This window comes from Lycium barbarum, chromosome 2 (assembly GCF_019175385.1).
Source record: "Lycium barbarum isolate Lr01 chromosome 2, ASM1917538v2, whole genome shotgun sequence".
Classification (NCBI taxonomy): Eukaryota; Viridiplantae; Streptophyta; class Magnoliopsida; order Solanales; family Solanaceae; genus Lycium; species Lycium barbarum.
In genome coordinates this window covers 90,236-113,851 of record NC_083338.1, presented here as the reverse complement: position 1 = coordinate 113,851, position 23,616 = coordinate 90,236, and the positions used below count along the sequence as shown (strand labels likewise).

Here is a 23,616-nt window from a genome sequence, read left to right as displayed (position 1 = left end):
ATTGAACTAAAATTTGATCAATTGATGTTGTATTTTTAGAAAGGTCTTCTAGTATTAATTTTGAGTCGGTTGTTATGAATTAGCGTATTAATTTTGTTATGAACTATGACTTTCTCATTTGGTAAGATTGTATAAGAATTGAGAATGTTTTGATAGTTTTTACAACTTGTGGAATTTTTATGTCTATAAGAGAAAGTACTCCTTAAAATATCCAAATTGCATGTTCAAACATGATTTTAAATCATGGTTTCAAACCATGTTCAAACGGGGCCTAAGTTTGCATTTGAAAAAATGTGATGTAGAATGAAGTTGTGTTTGACGTGTGCAATTTTGCATAGGCCGCCGACACTATTAATTCATAAACCTAATTTCCTGGGTGCGATTATAAGTAAACCTCTACATATGCCGCTGAGACTAGGGCTGGGCATAAATACCGAAAATCGAAAAATCGAACCGAACCGAACCGAAGTAGTTTGGTTCGGTGTTTGGTGTCCATCGTCAAAAAACCAAAACCGAAATAGCCGAACCGAAAAATCGAACGCACACTGAAATTTAATACATTACCCAAAAAATTAAAATAGTCCAGACCCATTAAGTTTAAAGCAAAAAAAACCCAATTGTAATAAGTCCTCTTTTGCATTTGTATCCCTAATTTTCTACTTCAATTGAAAAAATCAAATATCCTTAATAAAGAAAGGTAACTAGGATGTCTCTTTAGGATTAATGTATGTCTTTTTATGTGTTTTCTTAATTATTCTTACGGTATGTATATAGCACCTAATAATCCTATGTCATGATTATAGTTTTCTGTTCTTGTGTATCCTGTTTGTTTGATTTTGATTTCAATTTATCAGTTTTATGTTTTATTGCTTTTGAGAATATGAATTAGTGTAAATGGAATCGCTTCTAATATTATATTAAAAAAGTCGAATTGAAAAAACCGAAACTGAACCGAACCGAACTTTAAAAAACCGAAACTGCATGAACCGAACTAGTTTGGTTCGGTGTTTGGTGTCCACCTTCAAAAAATCAAACCCGAAATAGCCAAACCGAACCGAAAAATCGAACGTCCACCCCTAGCCGAGACTATTAAAAATTGAACCAAAATAAATTTAAACTAGTTTAGCATACTAATGACTGTTGCATCACATCGCACGACATATGACATGTGAAGTGTCTTAGACAGAGGAGAGTGGTGGCATTCTACATGAACTTGCAATCACTATTTTTTATTCTTCTTCTTCTTCGTCTTTTCCTTGTTTGATTAATTAAACTTTCTGGAGATTAATAAAAACGACGCTTCCACTCTTTCTATCCCAAGATTATCGGTCAAAAAGCTTTACATTTTTTCCAAACTTCTTTCAGAGTGCTTTTGTTTTAATATTTCGAAATGTAAATTTTTTCTTTTGGTATAAATTTGAGATCACTTAATCGCTAGTCAAATTGACCCTTGAAAGTGCCATATGATAGACATGATTTTGCGCTTAACATTATTGTAGTTTCTTTAGATATACAACGCTGCTCGATATTTCTTTTACTTTTTTTTTTCTGTTAGATTTATGGCTCCAATCCTGTGATGCCTCCGACGGAGGACGGGTCAGGGAACGACCAGCAAACTTCTGAAATGGGTGCACATGACATCTTAGATAAGCTCACATTGGAAAGGGAGAAAAATGTGAAATGATATATGATATGTGCACATTTTTGAGCTCGATTATGGCATAACTTTAAAGATAAATCCGTACGGCATGTTGGATTAAAACAGACAATACGTTTCATGAGCTCAAAACTTCCACAAATTAACTCCAAAATAATTTGAAGTTAAAAGAAAAAAGATGCGACTTGGCTGGATGATATGATTTGCTAGGATCGGAAGAGAGGACTTTTGAATTAGAGAAAGATCTAGATATAAGATTATTAAGTTTTAATTTCAACAATTATGAGATGCAGATGCCAAATGAAATGAAAAAAGTTGGAGATATAGAACTTAGTGGAAGCTGGGGGGACAATGTTCTTCATGCTTTAATTAATTGATTTGCTATAAAATTAGAAATGATTTATCTTTTTTCTCTTCTCCTTTTTTCCAGAAGCAACTTTTGTGGTTTAATTGGCTTTGTAATATAAAATTATCGGGAATCAAATTGCGTGGAATCAAAGTGGAATAGTACAATTCATCAGTCTTTTTTCCTAGTTGTTCATTCAATCATAATATTAATTTTAACTCCCTTTTATAATGATCATGTGTAGTTGTTTATAAGAGATTAGTGGAATAATATGTCACAAAAGTGCTTTTTCCACAATGAAACCTTTAGGCTTCATGTCCAGAAGAAGCGAATTCAATAAGCTTTCTTTGAAGTTTGAATGAGAAGCTATATATTCTCTCTTTTATTAGTCCAATATACTAAAAAATTAATTTTCATTTTACTTGTCATTTTAGCAAATCAAGAGAGATCTATTTATTTTTTCAAATTTTATCCTTATCACTAAGTAAATATTTCCCAAACTTATTGGAATACTAGTAGTCAAATTGAAAGTTGCATTGCTTGTTTAATAAGACAACATAAATGAAATAAACACTAATTGTTAAATGAAATTAAGTAAATAATTTCTTAAAGGATGTGTTGATACACATTGGACTAGTATAGGAGAACGTATGAAGTATTCTTATAACTAGCATATATTAAGTACGAAGTTTTTCTCTTTTATATAAGTAGAGTACTTAATCGTTTACATCGATATATGCTCCTACATTTTAATTTTATGACCAGCTTGGGAAATTAATTAGTATCTCATTTTCCCTATAATTATAACTTTCTTTACAAAAAATTAATAGTTGAGGAATTGAAATTTTTTGTTACTAACTGTGATTGGAAAAATAGTTCTTTTTTGGAAATACCGAAAAAAGTTGGTGCATGCATTGCAATTTGCACGCATAAATCATAGTCGACGTATGAATATAGATTTCAAAGAGAGGATAATCTTCAACAGTTTGTCACAATATGTTATCGTATCATCAACTTTAAGCATAGAGAGGAGACGTACAAAAAGTTTTTTATTTTCTGGTACGAGTACAAGAAACTTTTGGCAAAAACTGAATACAAACTTACAAAAGAATCACTTTTTACCATATGTGTTCTCTCAATCATGGAAAATATATTGGGACAAGAAATGGTAAACTCGTGATCCATTATTGTCTTCATTGTTTGAATACGTATCACATAGTAATTTCTGTCATTTTGTGTGTGTGTATGGGACAAGAATATGGAACAAATGCTGGTAAACAAAGTGATGATATCTACTTCTGTCAATTGTTTGGATTTTGGATACAAGAGGTAATTAAAAAAATAGTGATGCAGTTATAAACTTATAATTATAGTTCTAATCACCTAACTAAAGAAGAAAGTCCACTGTATGTTTGTCTGATCACTCAATTTGCCCCAAAAAGTTTAGGGAATAGGAGATATACAAGCAAACTGGAGAAGACACAACAAGAAGAAGATGTTAGTCATATATTATAAATTTCTTTTTAAGGAAATGTTAGGTACTAGTAAACAATTCCTAGATGCTTTTAAGTCAAAGAATTAATAAGTTATTTTCTCATGATTAAGTTCTCGCTTAATCTCTTCTTTGTTCTGTAGCCAAGATAGAAAGATGATAACTTAGGGTAGAAATCCCTGAAATTAGTCAAGGTATGCGCAAGTTAAGCCAGACATCACGATTATATATATATATATATATATATATATACACGAAATTTCTATTGTATTGTTTGAAGTAATAAATTGGAACCCGTTATTTTTTAAATTATGTAAAGGTATGAACCAACAAGATTTCAAAGGGAAAAAAAGAAGGAAGAAAAAGGAGCATTCACATGTATGGTTAGGAGCTGGGGAACCAATGAGAGTGGGCTCCTGTCGTACACTACTCAATAAATTTTGGTGATTTTAATTGTTTTTGAATTATAGGAGCCGACATTTTGTGTGAAAATTGAAATACTCGTGTCGGTAATCGGTGTCATTAGGTTAAGGAATAATTTAAATTGAAATATAGTCAGATTTTTGAATTTAAGATGTATATACACAGACTTTATAAACGAATCCTAGTGATATGATTTGTTTATCTTACATATGGGTAATTATTAGAATTTAGAAATCTTAAGTTCTATGCACCACGCCAGTCGATGTTTAGGTTTTTTTTACACAATCAAGTTAAATTGACATATAACAACTAGTAAATCTTCATATCAAGCCTTGTACAATAAACTATAAAATAGAGTAATTAATAACCTTGCATTAACTAATTAAAATAAATTGATGATGCAAATTTATTTATTGTTGGTGCATATAAGTTAAATAATGTGTTGCTCTATTTTCCAGTTTATTGTTAGGGCAACCCTAGTAAATAACTTATATGCACAGTCACAAGCCTGGTACAATAAACTGTAAGATAGAGTGATAGCGTTGCAATAACTAATTGCTATGAAGATTTACTTGTTCTTATTACATTGGAATTTGGAGCAGTACGTGTTGCATCGATTGAGTTCGAAGACAATTCATAACGCACGTGTAAAGTTCAAAGTTTTATTATAAAACAATGTGCGATTCTCATATTTCAGAAATATACCAACCTATTTCCTAGTATATAAGTAGAAGAATAACAGATTAAAAAGGATGAAGCATTAGTGTATATGCTAATGTCGTTATTAGAATAAAAGGCCAATAGTTGTTGTTATAGACACCGACGCAGAGTGACCCAACTGAGATTAAAATATGCCTTTAAGTCACTTCTGAAATCTTCCTTGACATCATGATTGGATATTGTTGAAACCAATTAATTGAAAACAAAGAAACCATTAACGTTCCTTTTCTGGTGTTACTTTTTCTTAAGAGTTAAACGGGGGAAAAAGGAGAAGAAAGAATTGCCCCATTTCCTTTTGGCTTGATCAAAAGGAAAATTTGATCAATTTATGTTGCAAAATTTGAATAAGCACGACATTTAAGAGAGAAAAAATATATTGAAACCTATAATCATAAATATGTCATAATATTAATTTAAGGCTTTTCTAACATATGATCTTAAATATCCATAATTGTGTATCTATAAAGCTTCTTATTAAGGGTATCTTGAATAGTCCCATATTAGTGGGTGAGATGTCAATCCGACTTCATATATGGTCTGGATAATTATCATGAATTATGTACCAACTTTTGGGGCGAGTTAGGTTAAATATCAATTTCTTTACCGTATTAGACCGCACCCACCTTATTCTTATTTTATTTGATGTTGAACTCTCGTATTATCTTGTCCATGCTCTAGTTGGCAGGCCTAGATGTGCAGCGGAGATGATAAGTTGTCGCACACAATGGATGGGATGAGAATTTATCTCCTTATATGGTTTTATCTAATCCTCATCTCATAGGCTATAAGTTGGGGTTCAAATATACTCAATATTATTTATTTCTTTATGAAAAAAAACTCTAAATTACTTATTTTCTAATTTAAAAGTTATCACTCTTCTTCGAATGATTTTAAATAAAAGTTGTTACCACATCAACTCAAACGAAGGGAGCAGCAATAAGTGATGATTGGTACTAATTAATTCTTTGAAGAAGCTCAAACTGAAAATGCATAGAAATAGCTACCATGATTATCTATAAATGAATATATGTGTAACAGTGTAAGGTTCCCTTCGACTTCTCACACGTAACTTTCTCATTAGGGTTTGAAATTTGAAGACCTTATTGAATTTTCTTGCATGAGACGAGATGATTGATTTCTTTTTTCTTGGTAAAGTTCTGACTTTTCCTTGATTGGATGATGGTGATAATGAAATGCTAGCCCCACATATACAAGGATGGAAGAAAGTGTACAGTATTATATTCCGTGATTAGTGCGGTGGAAAATGAATGGCAGCTCAATCCAATTTCCGTCAAGAATTTATCGCACTCTTTGACTTCTTAACTTTTTTTTTTTTGTTGGGTATCTTATAAATTATTGGATGGTCTAATTTCTGAATGTAGGGTTGTGATTTGTGGCAACAACACCAACAACATATCTAGTATATTCTTATTAGTAGGGTCTAGAGAAGGTAGAGGGTACGCAAACCTTAGAGACTGTAAGGTTGTGATTGAGGACATCCCAAAATAGGGTTACGCAATTCATTAACTTGAGACTTTTTAATTTTTTTCGACTCAATTTGGGAGTTTGCGAGTCTCGTTTTGGTTCCTGAATTTTGGTTTATTCCAGGTAGCATATTATTCGCTGACCATATCAGGCTATAGAGATGCACAAATGTTACTTTAAAGAACTAGGAAACCATGCATTATATTGATTAGCTCCAATGATCAGTAGGATGTTATATTCTGAAACAACTCTTTATAGTATGATTGAGTGACGTGATACCTAAACTTTGTGGATCAGTATAATATCTAGCTAATTCATATTGGATACGTGGATCATCACCCCCACAAGATATTAACTCAAATTTTCAGTGCAAGAGCTAGCTTGCTACAACCTAATGGGGCTCTCGAGCATCGCCCAAGCATTGCACTATATTACGGGCCTGAAACACCCCATTTGGGTAAATAACCCATATATACGACTCACATTCATCGTATATCTTACAAGATATGATCTATTCAATTGTCTACGAGAAAAAAAGAGGGGTTTTAGCCTACTATCACCAGGTTAATTTTTTTAATTTGCACTTTGACTCTAAAAGATTGAAACGGTTGGGTACATTGAATAATGAATGCGGAGCTCTAACCTTTCTTTTATGTTTGGGTTTAACTTGTGTAGATTCCTGTAAAGATAATTTTGCGCTGTAATGTAAGGCAAAGAAGAAGAATAAAATTAGCACCGTAATCCTACAAAAATCTGACAGCTTCATTTTTAATAGCAGGGAATTCCCAATAACTTGTTGGAAAAGACTTTAGAAAAGGAGATTACTGGGAAGCAAGCAGGGAGTGATATTGACTAGGTTAAATGGGTAATTATCAAAGAGTTTGGTTACTTTTGGCAAATTAGAGCTGTACCGTCCCGTAATTATTCCTTTTAAAAACATCAAAGAAGTGTGAAGGAATGGTGAAGGTTCATATACACTTATCAGAGATATCGGGTTCATGAAGCTTTGAAAATGAAATCTCGTTTGATAGAGAACACGAAAACTTCATGGTAGAATTTTCTACGGTGCATGTCCGGATTAATTGGACCACTAAGTTCTAGACACTGGATGGCTAATTAAAGTTGAAAAGATAACTCTTTTTGGGCCTTCATTACTAGTAGCAGTCCACTTTCTTCAACCAGAAACGTGCAATTCGCAGGATTGCCCTTCTTTGGGATGGTCTTTAGTTTTTATCCTTCAAAATGTGATCTTTAATTTTTGACTTTCACATTGCAATTCTGAGCTTTGGGTAAAAATTATGAGGTTCTGGGTTCGAACCCCCGCTCAAATATAAATTAAAAAAAAAAAATCGCAAAGCAAGACTTGGGTCGCGTGTATGCCGGACCAGGCATACACTTCTTAAGGAATAACTAAAGTTGTGCCAGACCCGGCATACACTTCTTAAGGAATAACTAAAGTTATGCCGGACTCGACATAATTATAAGTTCCACCTTATAAGGCAAAGTTTATGCCTTAAGGAAAAGTTCCGCCGTAAGGGCATACTTGCCCCATAAGGCATAATAAAAGTATGCCCCATAAGGCGGAACTTTTTCTTAAGGTATAACTAAAAGTTTGCCTTATAAGGCAAAGTCTATGTCTTAAGGAAAAGTTATACCTTATGAGATATACTTTTAGTTATGCCTTATGGGCAGACTTTTAGTTAGCGCTTAACTAAAAGTTTTCCCATAAGGCATGAGTATGTCGGGTCCGGTATAACTTTGGTTATTTTTTAACGAGTGTATGTCGGGTCCGGCATACACGCGACCCAAACCTTGCCTTGCGATTTTTTTTTTAATTTATATTTGAATGGGGGTTAGAGCCTCTACCTTAGGTATAAGGCTATTTTTCAAGCGAAAAACAAAATTTAAAGACTACAAATATGAGGGCCAATATATAAAGATCACCCCAAAAGAAGGACAATCTGCGCAATTTTTGAAACCTAACCAAACACATTATAATTGTTTTGTTCCTCTTTCATCCCCATTGGGCCTTCACGGCAAAATCTACAACCAACTCAGACATAATGTGCAAAGATTTCCAACGAACTTATCTATAGAATCAAAAACAAGAAAAGATAATTACTAGTGCTTACTGGGGGAAGTCACATAAATAGAAGTTTTTGAAAAGTAAATTAAAATCATTATAACTATTTTTAAAAAATTACACAAATACAATTTACTACCATTAATATATATATACTTTTTACTTTCTCTTTCTTTTAAATACGGGGAGGACATGAGAGAGAATTAATGTAACTTTACAAATAAAACAAAAGTAGATTAATATTTTTTTTTAATAGGCCTTTAAATCCAAAATCTATCATTTTGAAAATATTATTTTTCAATTCTTTTTTTCCTTTTACTTTTCACTTGATGCAATTATTTCTTATGAGTAAAAGAAATTATTTAAATATATTAATATTAATAAAAGTACATGAATATACAATAATTATTATCCACGCTTCAGCATAATAACAGTTTGTAACTTTTTTATTGTACATATGTGTGTCTGTGTGTATATATATGTATCTTATTTCATTAAAATAGTTGATATGCCAATGTTAAATGTTGGATATAATATGCTTAATATTATATAAAGTATATAATAGCACAATAATTAATATTATACCAATGTTATATGTTGTATATGGTATAGTTAATATTATATAATGTATACAATAGCACAATATACTTGTTATTGTATACCTCATATAATATTACAATATACTTGATACATATAAAGTATACAATACACAATATATAAATAGAATAATATAATTACTTATGGATTACCACTAAAATAGGATCTTAATTAATAATTGACATCCCATCCTACAAATCTTGGCTTCCTTTCTGCCATCAAATATTTATTATTTAATTTTTTTCTATCTCATCCGTGATATAGAAAAATTAACTCAATTAAATTTTATATTTGTATATATTTAATATAATAAACAATATATGCCTAATATATACAATAATATATGTGGTCAAAGATATATATATATATATATATATATATATATATATATATAATACTTTTTGCTTAATATACATAAGAAATTATTTTATATATAGTATATACTAGTTAATATATATAAAAAATAATAATATATTACTACTATTAAGAAGCACCGGTTGGTGCTCCTTTTTCGTCGTCCGTTGCGGACCCCCCAATAAAAAAAATAATAATTTTGGGCCCCATATTAAACAGGCCCATAAAAAAAATAAAATTGTAAAAATAAATAAATTTTGGTCCCCATATATATTAAACAACAACTAATATTAAAAAAAAATTGTGGGCCCCATATTAAACACTATCTAGTATTAAAAAAAAAGTGGAACCCACAACATCCAAACTCACGGGAAAAAAAAGTGGACCCCATATTAACAAAATCAAGTAATATTGAAAAAAATATTTTTGGGCCCCATATTAAACAGGCTCATAAAAATAAAAATAAAAATAAAAATTTTGGGCCCCATATATATTAAACAACAACTAATATTTTAAAAAAATTTGTGGGTCCCATATTAAACACCATCCAGTATTAAGAAAAAAGTGGAACCCATCACATCCAAACTCACGGGAAAAAAAAAGTGGACCCCATATTAACAAAATCAAACAATATTGAAAAAAAAAGTGAATCCCATATTTAAAAAATAAAAAATTTTGGGCCCCATATTAAACAGGCTGATAAAAAAAAATTGTAAAAAAAATAATTGTGGGTCCCATATATATTAAACAACAACTAATATTAAAAAAATTTGTGAGCCCCATATTAAATACCATCCAGTATTAAAAAAAAAAAAAAGTGGAATCCATCACATCCAAACTCACGGGAAAAAAAAATTGGACCCCATATTAACAAAATCAAGCAATATTGAAAAAAAAAAGTGAATCCCATATTTAAAAAACAAACAATGTTAAAAAAAAATGTGGGCCCCATATTAAACATCATGCGCATTCGTAGCAAACACTAATATAATAAAGTTTTAAATGCGGAGCACATACTATAATGTTATATTAATCGTGTTTTGAACATAGTATCCCATATTGACAAAATCAAGCAATATATAAAAAAAAAATCCCATATTAAAAAAATAAACAATGTCAAAAAAAAAAGTGCAGGCTTTATATTCTTAGCAAACACTAATATAATAAAGTTTTAGATACGGAGCACAAATTACAATGTTATATCAATCGTGTTTTGAACATAGTATATATATATAAAAAAAATTTGGGCTCCATATTAAACAAGCTCATAAAAAAAATTGTAAAAAAATAAAATTATGGGCCCCATATATATTAAACAACAACTAATATTAAAAACAAAAATTGTGGGCCCAATATTAAACACCATCCAGTATTAAAAAAAAAAAAAGTGGAACCCACCACATCCAAACTCACGGGAAAAAAATAGTGAACCCCATATTAACAAAATCAAGCAATATTAAAAAAAAAAAGTGAATCCCATATTAAACACCGTGTGTATTCATAGCAAACACTAATATAATAAAAGCAGGACCCACCCCCCCAAACTCATGAAAAAAAAGGTGGACCCCACCCTCTCCAAACTCACGGAAAAAAAGTGGACCCCATATTAATAAAATCAAGCAATATAAAAAAAAGTGAATTCCATATTAAAAAAATAAACAATGTCAAAAAAAAAGTGCAGATTTTGTATTCATAGCAAACACTAATATAATAAAGTTTTAGATACGGAGCACAAACTACAATGTTATATTAATCGTGTTTTGAACATAGTATCCCTTATTGGCAAAATCAAGCAATATAAAAAAAAAGTGAATCCCATATTAAAAAAAAACAATGTAAAAAAAAAAGTGCAGACTTTGTATTCGTAGCAAACACTAATATAATAATGTTTTAGATACGGAGCACAAATTTCAATGTTATATTAATCGTGTTTTGAACATAGTACGTATATATATATATATATATATAATTATCAAACTAAAACTGTTTAGTTATGAATTCTGGGGTTTTCTGCCTATTCTCTCAATTTTTATAATTTTCGTTTTTTTTTTTTAATAAAACTGTTTAGTTATGAATCTTATTACACTGTTCATCTCTTTCTCTTAATCTTGGTTCTTAATATCATGTCTGGTACTCCTTCAACTATTAATTCTTCAACTCCTTTACTAATATATATATATATTTTAATAAAACTGTTTAGTTATGAATCTTATTACACTGTTCATCTCTTTCTCTTAATCTTGGTTCTTAATATCCGTCTTCTTTAACCACACCCTGGTCACCACGGCCAACATTGTCCTTTATCATTTGGACATTAAAACGGCCTTTCAAACTCCTAGGAATTTACAGGTTAATCCATCGAGTATATCAAGAAATTAAGAGAATAATCATATACTAAGAGTAATAGATTCATAACAACAGGTAAGTAATTACTCAAACATTATCAACATAATATTTTAATTAAACATAAAATAATTTACATAGTAGGGAGATTAGTACAGAAAACATAGATAAAACTTACATGACTTGAAGATGGAGAGAGGTTTCCCTTTCGGGGAACCTGAAAACTACTTCACACTAAGAGAAAATTACTGGAAAGCTTTAAAACTTATTTTACAGGGAAGTTATATTACAAAGGATTTTACTGGGAAAAGGAGTTGGGGCATTAGTGAAAGGGAAGAGGAATATGAAAAGTTGGTTGAGAGAGGCGTCAGAATTTTTTGCTAACTCTTTCTCGATGAGGATCTATGATCTGCTCTTCTACAAACATTGCTATTTATAGGAGTCTGGCGGACTTCAACTGCGGACTTCAAATTTGTGAAGAATCTTTTTTGAGTTCAGCCGGGTGCTCTTGGGGCCCCATCGTCACGTGAAACTTTTCAAAAGATACTTTAAAATTTTGTCCATTTGTTGAGCTGTCCCATTTCTTGATAAAACTACTACTTTATTAAAGCTACTTTAATAAATTCTAGTCTTCTTTTTTCTGAAATGTCACGGTCTTCTTTTATCTTTTACAAAAGTCTTGATACGAAAGTCTTCTACCTTTTTGAGAAATGTCCTTGTTTCCTCTTTTAATGCTTTGTCTTTCTTTCTTCATCTTTCACTGAACCAAGTCATTGTCTCTTTCAAGTCTTTTTCTTTCATCTACCTTTCATGACTTTTTCTCTACCTCACCTTTTTTATTTTGTCTTTTTGCTGGCTAATGTCTTCGACCCTTGTCTTTCAATTAGGCTTTATTATTTTCTCCATTAACTAATCTAAGTGTCTAAATTGTGTAGAGCAATTGAATCAAAGCTCATGCCTGAGTCCACATCATTTGGATCTTGCGAGTCTTGAAATGCACTGTCTTGAAAATTAATATCATCTCCTTCAAAATCTGAATTATGGACCGGTGACATCCCTTGTCTTGGAGATAATTCTGGACTAGGATCTTTGACTATATATTTATCTTGTTGTTTTGTCTGAATTTTTTTTTCTAGTGTCTCTTTTACTATATTTTCTATTTTTTCATTCTTATTTTTTGCAAGTGTTCCTTTCTTTGTAGAAGTCGCTCCTTGCGTAAGTGTCTTTGGTAGTCTCCGTCTGGTTTGGAGAGATGAACATCCCTTATCTTCACTTTTTGGCAAAGTGACAGCCATCAACGGATTTGATAAGTCTTTACCGGCTACCGTTTGAACCGGACTAGCTGTATCCTTACCCGATACAGTGGGTCTAATTGCATTCATTGGGGAATGCACACCCGTCTCATCCATTTTTGTCTGAGATGGAGAACTCTGAGATTGCATTAATTCGAACTTGACTGCTTGTAGTCTTTGTTCTAATGTCTTCACTTGATGCAAGAGTTTCATTTTTTCTTGAATCAATGTCTCCTTTTGCTGGTTTAACCTTTTGACTACATCAGTCATGGTGGAACAATGGTCACAAAAGATTATTTTGTCTGTGTCTTTTTGAACGTTGTACTGAGGGTTTTTGTCTGAGAGCTGGAGAAATATAGTAGTTTGGACCCAATACTCCTCTAACATAGTCTAATGCTTCAGTGAAATTATTAAATCCTTTAAAAAGAGGTTTTCTTATGTCTTTTATAGAGTCTAAAACTTCTATCCAGGTTTGAAAAATACCATTAGTTTTACCGTGAGCTACAACATAAAATTTAAATTTTTTGTCTAAATTTCGATCTGTAAAATATTGACAGAGTGCATTTATAGTGGCTACAAAATGACTAGCGTCTTTTCTATTATGCGAAATCCATAAATTATCCACTAAGCATCTTTGTTGTCTATCTATTACATATTCTGGTAATACTTTAAAAGTCCAATTTGATGGTTGGTAAGCTAATAAGTTATTAGCTCCGAATTGTATTCTTTCCATAGTATTTCTTTCTAATAAAGATGTAGGTCTAAAATGAAAGTTACCTAATACTGTTTGTCTGTATGTGTCTTGGGTTGAGGCTATGCCTTTCCCCTTGTCTGCTGTCTGAGAACTGGAAGGTCTCATGCTGTCCAAATAAAAAAATAGTTAGCAGTAATATTTAATCTACTTAATTGGTCAGCTAAATTATTATCTTTTCCTTTTATATGCTCAAATTTTAAATTATAAATTGAAATGGTATCTAAAAAATTTAGCCATCGTCCTCTACTGCTATTTTTATCATTTATCTTTTGATAGAATTTAACTATAATTTAAAATTTGAGCATATAAAAGGAAAAGATAATAATTTAGCAGACCAATTAAGTAGATTAAATATTTGTTATGTTTACTAAAATAAATAAACTTAAAATATTTATATTTTAAAATAAGATAGAATTTAATTATTTTTTTATTTTTATTCATACTCTAATAAATGTGAAAAGAGATTAATGTCGTAAAAAAAAAATATATCAAATGGAGATCAAATAATGAATAAGGTAAATTAGTCAAATTATAATTCTAATCGACATTTTCTTAAAAAACTATCCAAAAGACAACATGACAAGTAAAATAAGCTAAACCGAGAATATTTACCAAAAATTTAAAAATAGTATTTCTTCGTTTAAATAGAAAATCAATTTCTACTTTGTTTCGTTTTAAACATGTAAAATTAATTTAATAATTTGAATTAGAATTATCTAAATCAAAATTTGATAAAAAATAATAAGTATTTTACACCTTTAAATTAATCGAATTAAAATTGAAAGTATCAACTGATGCTTAAATATTACTATTGTTTTATCTCAAAGAGAGGAAAATAGTTTCCTTTTAAACAAGTCTTCTCTTATAAAAAGTATTAATAAATTTTCGTAGCAAACACGAATAAAATAAAGTTTTAGATACGGAGCACAAACTACAATGCTATATTAATCGTATTTTGAATTATATATATATATATATTATCATTATCTAAACACAACTACATATACATAGATACACTATAATTCGAAGTGTTGGGCCCGTGCACAGCACGGGCATAGGCCATCTAGTATAGCATATAATAGTGAAATATACGTAATATATAAGTATAAGAATATATATACACTTGTTCAAGGAATTGTACAATATATGTCATATAAACAATAGTATATTATTTTATGGATTAAAATGCTAGCTGAGTATATTAGGATGTTTAGAAAAGTAATTAACGTGTTTTGATATGTATTTAATTTGGTTATCACTAATATAGAAAACTCCTTATTATTAGCCTCATACATAGCAACATGTTTTTATTTATGGTATAAAATCATGCATATACCCTAAATATAGAGTATATATTGTAGGTTGTGTAATTTAGTTAATAGTTGTAGATTATGAAATATTTTACTTATTTACTTGTATTTATGTAACTTCTTCTACTTACTATTTAGATATACAAAAACACATACATAGTGGCCTACATGAGTGCCACCTCCATAAGCATCCAATGTAGTGAATGTTGGGATCGAAATAATCAGGGCTTCATACATAAGCTTATAATTGCAAACCTTGAACGATGATAAATCAGATGACAATGAAAATATACTAAAAGAAACATAATATTTAATATGATTTGGTCAAGTGACGATATATTGGAAAAACTAATGTAAAATGATGCTTCTTTTTTTCAGTTATGAAGTGTCATCTACAAAGATGAAACTATTTCACCTATGTTTCCCTCTCTCCATGTCTCATAAATCTAAGTATGATCCAAATTTTAACTAAAAACATGTTGTAAAGAGAGGAAAATAAGTTATCTGGTTTTAAAAAAAAAGTTAACTGTTACACCCCGTACTTCGAAGAAACACTGTTCAATTTGAATGTAAGAATGTCGAGTTACGACTAGGTAAAACAACTTTGGAGTATGAGGAATGAGGCATTATTAAGTATATTGTTTAAATAATGGATGATTATGATCTTGTAAGTCGTCATCGGGAAAGAGTATTTTAAAATACAAGAATATGGTCATTATCATAAGTGATAAATATCATGTATGGAAGGTTTCGGAATATTTCGAGATCGAGCAAGTTGAAGAAAATAAGTTCGACGAAAATTTGAGAAATGCTGGACAGATTTTTAGTCAACTTTGGAGGGGTATATCTCTATGCATATTTGGAGTTTTAAGGCGTTTCAAAAGCCTAAAATGAAGTTCGTCAAGTCTAGTTTATGATTCAACAAACCACTCATCGATAGGACGTCGGAGTAGAGAATTATAGACGCTACAAACTGAACTGTCGCGCAGAAACAGCACTGCTACAGTACGCTACAGCACTGCTACAGTACTGTAGCTACAGTGACGCTGTTTCAGCCCTTATAAAAAGGGGCAAACCCCCATTTTTATCATCTAAAAACTTCTCAAATTTTCCAGAAAATTCAGCAACAAAAAGGGGCCTAAATCTCACATAAAAGTGAGGATTGTGAGTGAAATTTCAAGCTACGAAGTACTAATCGAAGTCCGGGCAACGCATAATCACGAATATAATTTTGTTTGGAGTTAGAGGAGCATGGGAACAATAAGATGTTGAAGAATTTGCTACTTTCATAAAAACAAGGTAAGAATCAATTCCTTTTTCTTATGTTATGAAGGTTTGTTTGTGTTGTAGTATGTAGAAATGAGTAGAATTTATGGAAATATGAAAGTTTGCAAAGTGGGTATGTATATATATTATATATGTAGCCATGGGTGTATATATGTTGTATACATATATGAGTTGAATTTTAAGTTGTATACTAGTTGTGGTTATTGTGGAATTTGTATTGGAAATGGAAGTTGAATGAAAATTGGATGAAATTGGAAAGAAGCCATGTTGGCCGTGTGGTAGATTGTTGTTGGAGATGAATTAGTAAGTAGAAAATGTGTTGGAATGGTTTTGTTGCATATATAAGAATTTTGGATTGAATATGGAAGTTGATGGAATTGTTGAATATTGAATATATAGCTTGGAATACTTTTGGTTTATGTTTGAATGGTCTTATATTAGTATGTGAATATGAAAATATTGATATCGGGTTGTAAGTGCAAAGTTGGATTTGGAATTGTCGCATTATTTGGAAAATAAGACTATTTACGCTAGAATGCGTTCCTAGTCGATTATTGATGTTGTATATATTGTTGTTGGTATGGTTGTTGTTGTTTTAGCCGAGTTTTAACCTCGGGGATGATATATATATAGGGGAGATGCTGCTCAAATTTTTATAGACAAGAATTGGTTAAGGTTGAAATTTTAAGTCTTATGAATAGTAAATTGGTAAATGTGACCATTTGTAGGTTTTGGACGAAACGGGATTTGAGTTTTGGCAAGCGTAAAGGGCAAGAAAGGTATGTAAAGCTATCCCGATTCTTCTCTTGGCATGTCCTAGATGTACTAGGCTTGGATTTACGCCTCGGGGAATATTCTGTCCATCGGAATCCGCGTTTGAAATCGTCGCTTTTTCATTCAATAGAATTGAATTCCTTAAGTATGCTTTGATGAAAAATTGAAATTTTTTCCCAAATTGCTTAGGAAGTTATGGAATGTCCTAGAACCTTTGTAGGTGACCCCATAAGCTTAAAAATACGTAATTTGAGTCCACCGCTTCATTGGTTCCGAGGTGGGCCCACTATTTCCAATTTTACCCTTTATGTGTCTATGACTTGTCTTCGAGCGTTTTCGTTAGAGATACTCTAACTACTCCTTTATCTACTAAATAAAAACTATTTTAAATATTTCATTAAGTCTTATAAATTGTTTTGAATCTTGAAAACGATCTCGGATAGATTATGCCTCCGTAACCCGTTATGACATCTAAATTTACTTACTATGTTTCCGTCCGATTTCATTGATTTGATTTGACATTCGATATGCCTCATTGAGTCTCTGGAAATATATATATGGTATTTTTAGTGCATTTAGTTTCTCACTACTCCGTTCGTGGATGCCTCAATGTTTCCCCCACTGAGCCCGGGCCAGGATATGTTGTCAAGCGTGATCCTTTGCATTGTTCGCCGTGCCTCGATGTGAGGGGGCAGGTATACGCGTACATGGGTTTGTGGAGTATGCTGTGCCATGTACGCTTGTTCTGATATGATCTGATATGGCCATCTGATATGATATGCTATGTTACGGGGTTATTCCCCTTTTCTGATCCTTATGTGTTGTGGCACCAGTGTCGGGGGGTGACCACGTTCTGTCTGCCGAGTCCCTTGGCAGGGGCCGGATATGATATGGCATATGTTTCTGTACATACTCTTCATGTTTTGAAAATATGCATTTGATACTCTGGACATCTCACTCACATTTCTGTACGTTCTGTTCCGGTTATGATTTTGTTCCGTAATGGGACCAGGTATGACATACGTTTCCTGTAAGTACTATTTATGCTTTATGATCAGCATTTTGCTAATCTGGATATTCCGTTCATTTTTCTGTACCTCCTGTTCCGATTATGACTTTGTTTACTACGTTTCATGCTTTACATACTCAGTACATATTTCGTACTGACCCCCTTTCTTCGGGGGCTGCGTTTTCATGCCGCGCAGGTACAGACTACAGATTTGCTGACCCACCTGCCTAGGACACCTATTCTGCTATTCTGGAGCGCTCTTTTGTCTAGAGCCTATACTCTGGTACAGTCTGCTGCTGTTGGATATATGTACGCTATTCAGGGGTACGACGGGGCCCTGTCCTGTCTTATGTTTCTGTTATGTTCTGTAGAGGTCTGTAGACATACATGTGGGTTCTGTATATGTTTTAGGTTGCTATGATTTGTGATAGCCTTATCGGCTTCCATGTGTTATATATGTTCCTCTATGACACTAGTAATGTCGACTGACTTTTATATTTATATAATCTGCTAGTCTGCTAGTTTGGATTATTGGGTACGTTTGGGTGTCCAGCACGGACACTAGTCACGGCCTACGGGGTTGGGTCGTGACAAAAGTGGTATCAGAGCAGTTCGTCCTCGGAATGTCTACAGACCGTGTCTAGTAGAGTCTTGTTTATCGGTGTGTTGTGCACCACATCTATAAACAGGAGGCTATAGGACATTTAGGGTGTTACTTTTCTTTGAATCTTAGATCGTGCGATAGAGCCAGCTATAGGAAATGAACCCTTTTTTTTTTTACTAACCCTTGATTGCAGCTGGAGAACGGTATCGACGTAAGACAGCGACTGATGATATTGGAAGCTACACAGTACACAGGTAAGTAATGGTATGAAAGATGTATGCTGGGTAAGGTGTTTGAAATACGATTGAAACATGAAGCTGAAGATTGAAAAGAGAAAAAAACAAGCAGGAAAGTGTAGTAGGTGCAGTTTGAGTTGGGCATGTGAGGTAAGCCTCAGCATCTTTATACTTTTATTTGAAATTATTAGCCCAGTGTGGCTATGAGGCGATATGATACGATATGTATATATGTATATGTGTTGGCCCTGTGAGGCATGGTTGGTATTTCCTGTGTACAGGTTTTGGGATAGTAAGAAATACAGAGGAACCTCTGCCCAATTTTTTCTAGAAATACGGAGAGGAAAATGAGATATAAATTCTTAACGTGTCTTGAAGATCGATACCGTAGGGTAAATCTATTATGTTGGATTAAAGTTTAAGAGATACCCTCCATGTCATTTGTAAGAAGCATTATCCCTATTTGGAAAAATTTTATCCCGAGAAATCATATATGAGTAGCAAATTCTCAATTTATTTAAACGGACCGGGAATATGTTCCAACCCCATTTTGCTTTAGAACAGCCTAGGTTGAGGGGCAAAAATATGTGGAAGGGCAAAGATGCCCAACGGTTAAGTTTCCTCTAATTGGAAGAATACAAAGTGTATGACAGGCAGTTGAGGATTGAGTGGTCCGCTTACGACTCAAATATATATATATACAAATATGGAGGTAATTATGTGAATTAAGTACTAACAGATTCCGCGAAGTTCGTCGGATTCTAGTTTTCTTTTGCTGGTAGTCGAAAGATGCCTCACAGTAACATTATATCAGTTTTCATCGACTGATTGGAGATGGGATATGTGGAATAAAAACTTAAACTCGTGAGCTGTCTAAAATTACATATATACACACATGGAGGTGAATATTGAGGATTTACAGGGGCGATACGGTAACTATATAGTTAGAAAAGTAAAAGAATCCCCTCTAAGTCGGGGTGGGACCCGCTACGAGGGCGTTTTGAAAGTTGTTAAGACCCCAATTTGCCTTAAATTACGTGACCAAGGTCGCGCGGGGCAGTTGACGTGATTATACCGGCCTTAACGCACCTAAATGTATTGAAGTTTTCGTGGTTAAGCGTGCTAAGGTGGGAGGATGGGTGACCCCCCTGGGAAATATGTACGAAATCCCAAAGATTCAGCCACAAGAGACGAATGAAAGAATGAGATCAAAATTGGATAAGGGTGTGTGGTAAGCACGAAATGAAAGGGGCATACAAGGATATAACGACGAAGACTGAAGAGACGACAGACTAAAGAGACGACTGAAGCGATAAAGCATGGAGAGTTAGTGGACAGACAAATAACAAGAAAAAGGGATGACCTTGAGTACAGGCGTAAATCTTGGCTACAAAAGAAGAAGAATGGATTGCATAGTTTGGATAAGTTTAGTTTTACCGGGCAAGCAATACTGAAAATAAGTAAAGTAAATATTGATAAATACGGGAAAAAACATTGATATCTACCTCGGGGAGAACTCTACCTCAACATTCGAGGACGAATGTTTTTAAAGGGGGGGAGAATGTTACACCCCGTACTTCGAAGAAACACTGTTCAATTTGAATGTAAGAATGTCGAGTTACGACTAGGTAAAACAACTTTGGAGTATGAGGAATGAGGCATTATTAAGTATATTGTTTAAATAATGGATGATTATGATCTTGTAAGTCGTCATCGGGAAAGAGTATTTTAAAATACAAGAATATGGTCATTATCATAAGTGATAAATATCATGTATGGAAGGTTTCGGAATATTTCGAGATCGAGCAAGTTGAAGAAAATAAGTTCGACGAAAATTTGAGAAATGCTGGACAGATTTTTAGTCAACTTTGGAGGGGTATATCTCTATGCATATTTGGAGTTTTAAGGCGTTTCAAAAGCCTAAAATGAAGTTCGTCAAGTCTAGTTTATGATTCAACAAACCACTCATCGATAGGACGTCGGAGTAGAGAATTATAGACGCTACAAACTGAACTGTCGCGCAGAAACAGCACTGCTACAGTACGCTACAGCACTGCTACAGTACTGTAGCTACAGTGACGCTGTTTCAGCCCTTATAAAAAGGGGCAAACCCCCATTTTTATCATCTAAAAACTTCTCAAATTTTCCAGAAAATTCAGCAACAAAAAGGGGCCTAAATCTCACATAAAAGTGAGGATTGTGAGTGAAATTTCAAGCTACGAAGTACTAATCGAAGTCCGGGCAACGCATAATCACGAATATAATTTTGTTTGGAGTTAGAGGAGCATGGGAACAATAAGATGTTGAAGAATTTGCTACTTTCATAAAAACAAGGTAAGAATCAATTCCTTTTTCTTATGTTATGAAGGTTTGTTTGTGTTGTAGTATGTAGAAATGAGTAGAATTTATGGAAATATGAAAGTTTGCAAAGTGGGTATGTATATATATTATATATGTAGCCATGGGTGTATATATGTTGTATACATATATGAGTTGAATTTTAAGTTGTATACTAGTTGTGGTTATTGTGGAATTTGTATTGGAAATGGAAGTTGAATGAAAATTGGATGAAATTGGAAAGAAGCCATGTTGGCCGTGTGGTAGATTGTTGTTGGAGATGAATTAGTAAGTAGAAAATGTGTTGGAATGGTTTTGTTGCATATATAAGAATTTTGGATTGAATATGGAAGTTGATGGAATTGTTGAATATTGAATATATAGCTTGGAATACTTTTGGTTTATGTTTGAATGGTCTTATATTAGTATGTGAATATGAAAATATTGATATCGGGTTGTAAGTGCAAAGTTGGATTTGGAATTGTCGCATTATTTGGAAAATAAGACTATTTACGCTAGAATGCGTTCCTAGTCGATTATTGATGTTGTATATATTGTTGTTGGTATGGTTGTTGTTGTTTTAGCCGAGTTTTAACCTCGGGGATGATATATATATAGGGGAGATGCTGCTCAAATTTTTATAGACAAGAATTGGTTAAGGTTGAAATTTTAAGTCTTATGAATAGTAAATTGGTAAATGTGACCATTTGTAGGTTTTGGACGAAACGGGATTTGAGTTTTGGCAAGCGTAAAGGGCAAGAAAGGTATGTAAAGCTATCCCGATTCTTCTCTTGGCATGTCCTAGATGTACTAGGCTTGGATTTACGCCTCGGGGAATATTCTGTCCATCGGAATCCGCGTTTGAAATCGTCGCTTTTTCATTCAATAGAATTGAATTCCTTAAGTATGCTTTGATGAAAAATTGAAATTTTTTCCCAAATTGCTTAGGAAGTTATGGAATGTCCTAGAACCTTTGTAGGTGACCCCATAAGCTTAAAAATACGTAATTTGAGTCCACCGCTTCATTGGTTCCGAGGTGGGCCCACTATTTCCAATTTTACCCTTTATGTGTCTATGACTTGTCTTCGAGCGTTTTCGTTAGAGATACTCTAACTACTCCTTTATCTACTAAATAAAAACTATTTTAAATATTTCATTAAGTCTTATAAATTGTTTTGAATCTTGAAAACGATCTCGGATAGATTATGCCTCCGTAACCCGTTATGACATCTAAATTTACTTACTATGTTTCCGTCCGATTTCATTGATTTGATTTGACATTCGATATGCCTCATTGAGTCTCTGGAAATATATATATATGGTATTTTTAGTGCATTTAGTTTCTCACTACTCCGTTCGTGGATGCCTCAATGTTTCCCCCACTGAGCCCGGGCCAGGATATGTTGTCAAGCGTGATCCTTTGCATTGTTCGCCGTGCCTCGATGTGAGGGGGCAGGTATACGCGTACATGGGTTTGTGGAGTATGCTGTGCCATGTACGCTTGTTCTGATATGATCTGATATGGCCATCTGATATGATATGCTATGTTACGGGGTTATTCCCCTTTTCTGATCCTTATGTGTTGTGGCACCAGTGTCGGGGGGTGACCACGTTCTGTCTGCCGAGTCCCTTGGCAGGGGCCGGATATGATATGGCATATGTTTCTGTACATACTCTTCATGTTTTGAAAATATGCATTTGATACTCTGGACATCTCACTCACATTTCTGTACGTTCTGTTCCGGTTATGATTTTGTTCCGTAATGGGACCAGGTATGACATACGTTTCCTGTAAGTACTATTTATGCTTTATGATCAGCATTTTGCTAATCTGGATATTCCGTTCATTTTTCTGTACCTCCTGTTCCGATTATGACTTTGTTTACTACGTTTCATGCTTTACATACTCAGTACATATTTCGTACTGACCCCCTTTCTTCGGGGGCTGCGTTTTCATGCCGCGCAGGTACAGACTACAGATTTGCTGACCCACCTGCCTAGGACACCTATTCTGCTATTCTGGAGCGCTCTTTTGTCTAGAGCCTATACTCTGGTACAGTCTGCTGCTGTTGGATATATGTACGCTATTCAGGGGTACGACGGGGCCCTGTCCTGTCTTATGTTTCTGTTATGTTCTGTAGAGGTCTGTAGACATACATGTGGGTTCTGTATATGTTTTAGGTTGCTATGATTTGTGATAGCCTTATCGGCTTCCATGTGTTATATATGTTCCTCTATGACACTAGTAATGTCGACTGACTTTTATATTTATATAATCTGCTAGTCTGCTAGTTTGGATTATTGGGTACGTTTGGGTGTCCAGCACGGACACTAGTCACGGCCTACGGGGTTGGGTCGTGACATTAACTGCATCATAAGTTCAGACTGTAGTTAGGCCACTGTATCTAGATTCTAGGCCTTGTTCTATCTAGTGATAGACCTTCTTCCATGTACTTCCTCTATTATTGCCTTGAGCAAGCCGAATTTGTGGTATTTGTTCTATGTTTGATTCT

General features: G+C 33.2%; 2 long non-coding RNA genes across 2 annotated transcripts; both read left to right on the top strand.

Annotated features, from left to right (window-relative positions):
• The first annotated feature begins 15,910 nt into the window (after positions 1–15,910).
• On the top strand, positions 15,911–18,461 carry LOC132629183 (uncharacterized). The gene is made up of 3 exons (XR_009578137.1): positions 15,911–16,155; positions 16,872–16,922; positions 18,123–18,461. It is a non-coding gene; the product is annotated as an uncharacterized LOC132629183 (long non-coding RNA).
• A 2,394-nt stretch (positions 18,462–20,855) lies between these two features.
• On the top strand, positions 20,856–23,376 carry LOC132629182 (uncharacterized). Its single transcript, XR_009578135.1, has 3 exons — positions 20,856–21,100; positions 21,817–21,867; positions 23,070–23,376. It is a non-coding gene; the product is annotated as an uncharacterized LOC132629182 (long non-coding RNA).
• The last annotated feature ends 240 nt before the right edge of the window (positions 23,377–23,616 follow it).